This window comes from Cimex lectularius, unplaced genomic scaffold, assembly GCF_000648675.2.
Source record: "Cimex lectularius strain Harlan isolate CLEC.00 unplaced genomic scaffold, Clec_2.1 scaffold123, whole genome shotgun sequence".
NCBI classification, from domain to species: domain Eukaryota; kingdom Metazoa; phylum Arthropoda; class Insecta; order Hemiptera; family Cimicidae; genus Cimex; species Cimex lectularius.
In genome coordinates, this window is record NW_019392886.1 from 1439793 (window position 1) to 1444197 (window position 4405).

Genomic DNA, 4405 nt, shown 5'->3' on the forward strand with positions numbered 1-4405 from the left:
AAATGATGCCAACCTAACTGAACTAGAAAATATCTATACAAATTTAGAAGACACTAATATTAGCATACAACAAGACAAAAATAACATTTGTAAACAACATTAAAACATTTTAAAAATGTACAAAAATTGACAATACAATTTTTTTTAATAGTTATGTATGTTAACAGTGAAAAAATAATAGTTTAATAAAAAAATAATAATTAACTTAATAACGTAATTTTTCAGAAATCGTGAGATGCGGTCTTGTATGATGTAGGTTTCAGAAAAACATTTTCTTTATCGTGCCAACGTTTCGATCTTTATGGAGATCATCTTCAGGGCCTGGGATTTACAAACATTGTTTAAATTTAACAAATAAATGTAGGAATTTAAACAACGCTTGTAAATCCCAGGCCCGGAAGATGATCTCAATAAAGATCGAAACGTTGGAACGATAAAGAAAACGTTTTTCTGAAACCTCCATCACACCAGACCGCATCTCACGATTTCTGAATAATCATCGACTAACGGTCACTAATCACCACACATTAATAATGTAATGCAATTGTAATTTTTTGTAAATGTGTAAATGTAAAAGTAATTAAGGTAAAATTACGTATAAATGAAAGAATATGTAGATTAACTGTACACCATTTCGAAGTGAAAGAATACGAATAAATGATAAGTTATGACTTTTTTGGGGAATTGGGAATTTTTTATTGTATGTTAAAGTTAAGTTGTGTTTTGTGTTTCTGTGTTTTGAATGAGTGAATGTATTCATTGGTGTGAATGGGGGGTCTGATGGCGAAGTAGCTTCTTCATCGCCTCTCAGGTTGTGTGAAATCTTGGGCCAATAGCGGAAATGTAATAAAAATACCCCATTGACCTCAATTTAGATTAGTTTAGAGAGCAGGTAGAGGGAATTATATCGAGTACATCATCTACCAAGCAGTGAGAGTGTAATCAATGCATATCGCTATGAATTTATGTAAAAAAAAAGGTAACCAGCATAATGGTATAACGTATAAGAAACTTAGAGTTTATGCGTTTCTAAAATTGAAACAAGGTAGGTGTCTGTTTAAGCATTTTAACCTTTTTACTTTTTTAATGTAAAATTATATAGAAAAAGTTGTTCTTAGTATGTAACTTTCTAATTTTTACTATGTAGAGTGGAGAGGTGGTGCCCTCGAAATCGATATCGCTGTAAAATAATGATATGTCGAAATGGCTGTATGTTCCTGAAAAACCTTAAAAACGAGCTTACGATAAGCGAAATGTACGAAGAAAGAAGAGAAGAATAAATATTCAGAATTGTTTGAGTTGGGAAAAATATTATGTAATAGTACAATATTTAATTCGGGCCGAAGTAATTAAAAAAAAAACACGATCAACATTACAATAACATCGATGAAAGGACAAACCTAATTTTAATCTGATGTAATCCTTCATCACTTGGTACCTCCAAAAAGAGTCTAAAAGTGAAGAAAATCAATTTATCAATAGTGTTTTAATAAAAAAAATCTGTTAATATAATTGAGTGCGTTATGTTTTAAATAGAATTAATTAAATGAGGCGGTTACGGACCAAATTTTTATTAAAATATTTTTGCTGGTTATTTACTGATTTTTATTGTTGTAATTATTGCTCTTTAAGAGCCAAGTCAAAAATATATAATTTTAAAATAAACATTTTCCTTTGTCGTTCATTTATTTCAATTTTTTACATATAGAATAAGAAAATAAATTAGAGTGGTCGTAAAAGAAAATGGATGGAATTTTATGTGGGCATTTAAGTTAAATGTGTGCCATCCATTATTATATAAAACAACTTCATAATTAATTTCATAAATAGGTAAACATTAGGGATTTATGGAAATATTTTCACTTTAAGCATATCCACTGAATTATTGTGTCAGAACACCTCAATAAACATATTTCAACGAGATTTATTTTGATTTATGCACTTGATTTACGTTCCCTTGCTGTATGACCTTCTTCGGTCATTAAGTAATTCCAGTACCACTCGAGAGAAATTATATGCCTGAAAAGTGAAATACAGAATAGGAGTGAGGCATTTAACGCAACTTTCGTGGGTAAAGGGCGTCATACCCCCTTGAGGAGGCGGGTTGAAAATTTAATGCGGAGTCACCCCCTGGCCCACCTCCGACCCACGACGAATTACAAGGTGTCAGGGCGACGGTATTTGATCAGTTGAACAGCCCTTGTCGTTATAGGACTTTCCTGCTTACTCTAAAATCCAATAAATCACTTTCCTTTTTTATGAAGTAAGCAATCTTTTTTAATTGAATTGTTATAAAAATCAACAGATATAATCTTTGTGCTTATAAGAAATAGCTATTATGTGTAGACTTATCAGGCTTAGCAACAATCAAAATATTTTCAGCCAATCCAACAAAATTATTACTAGCGGGTGGCGAGCGATTTTTGGACAAACAGCTGATTTTTTTTTAATTGATTTTTTAACTCCACTTCTTCTTGATTTATTTTAATTGTAATATAAAGTTTTTTAGTAAAGTCTAAACTTTTCGTTTCAACTATTAAAATTAGAAATTTGTGCAAAAACAGGGCTAAACGTTCATTTTCTCAAAAATCCATTTGTTCTTAGGATAGGTTTGTTCTCACACGGCGAATTCTTATGTAGAATTTTTAAAATTGTTGTTGTTATTTTTGTGGCAACAATTGCGACAAAATATTACAACTTTTTAAATGGTCATTTGGAGATCGTGAGATGCGGTCTGGTGTGACGTAGGTTTAGAAAAACATGTTCTTTATCGTGCCAACGTTTCGACCTTTATTGAGATCATCTTCAGGGCCTGGGGTTTAAAAACTTTGTTAAAATTATATACATACATGTAAGATGTGAAAAAATGAATTTATATAAATGAGAGAAATTTTAGACTCAATCAAAGTATTTGAACTCTTTTTTAAAATTTTATTTCCCTACGTGAGTAATGTATGACTTCTTTGACAAACGTACTACATCAATAAAAAAATAAAAAAACATCCTAATGTAAATATAAACAAGCAGATAAAATTTCAACACCTTTTAAAGGCAATAATCTGTGCAAAGACAGGGCAAAAAGTTCATTTTCTCAAAAACCCATTTGCTCTTATAATAATTTTGGTATTATACTGCCAATTCGTATGTAGGATTTTTGAAAATAAAAAATTGTTGTTTTTTGGCAACAATTGCGACAAAATTTCAACTTTTTTAATGTTATTTTTCTATCTATGTATGTACTATATGACTTCTTTGACAAAGGTACGACATCAATAATACATAAAAAAACATCCTAATGTAAATGTGGTATAAATAAGCAGATAAAATTTCAACAATTTCAAAGTCAATAATCTGTGCAAAGATAGGGTAAAAAGTTCATTTTCTCAAAAACCTATTTGGTCTTACAATAATATGTAGTCATACAGCAAATTCGTGTGTAGAAATATTAAAATTTAACAAAAATCTTTTTTTTTTTAACAATTCCGACAAAATATTACACTTTTCTTATCGTTATTTTTCCACCTATGTATGTAATATATGACTTCTTTGACAAAGGTACGACATCAATAAAAAATAAAACACATCCTAGTGTAAATGTGGTATAAACAAGCAGATAAAATTTCAACACTTTTATAGTGAATAATCGTTCAAAGACAGGGCAAAAAGTTCATTTTCTCAAAAACCTATTTGGTCTTACCATACTATGTAATAGAGCGAATTCGTGGGTAGGAATATTAAAATTAGAAAAGATATTGTTTTTTTGGCAACAATTGCGACAAAATTTTACACTTTTTTAACGTTATTTTTTTATTTATGTATGTAATATATGACTTCTTTGACAAAGGTCGTCATCAATAAAAAATAAAAAACATCCTATTGTAAATGTGGTATAAACAGGGAGATAAAATTTCAACACTTGTAAAGTCAATAATCTGTGTAAATTCAGGGCAAAAAGATTATTTTCTCAAAAACCTATCATAAAATAAGTTTGTCATCACACGGCCAGTTCGTATGTAGGATTATTGAAAATATAAAAATTGTTTTTGTCAACAATTGCGACAAAATGTTACACCTTTTTCAGTTTTATTTCTCCACATATGTGTGTAATATACGACTTATTTGACAAAGATGTTTGTTCAATAATGCAAACCCTATTACAAGAACTTTTTCAGAGGAGCAGATGACGACGATGTGGCCAAGGAAAGCGGTTATAAATTCTGAGTATGCACTTAAGCTTCGGAATTTAAGGAGATGGGGCCGGCTCGTAGAAGGGCAAGAGAAATTTACGTTGTTTGCCAAAAATTACCCTAACCCGGGAAAACAAAACTAATGGGGAACAATTTGCCTTTGGCGAGGGATGCGGCCAAGGGGTTGAAACCTTGGGTCACAATATACCCCCGGGTTG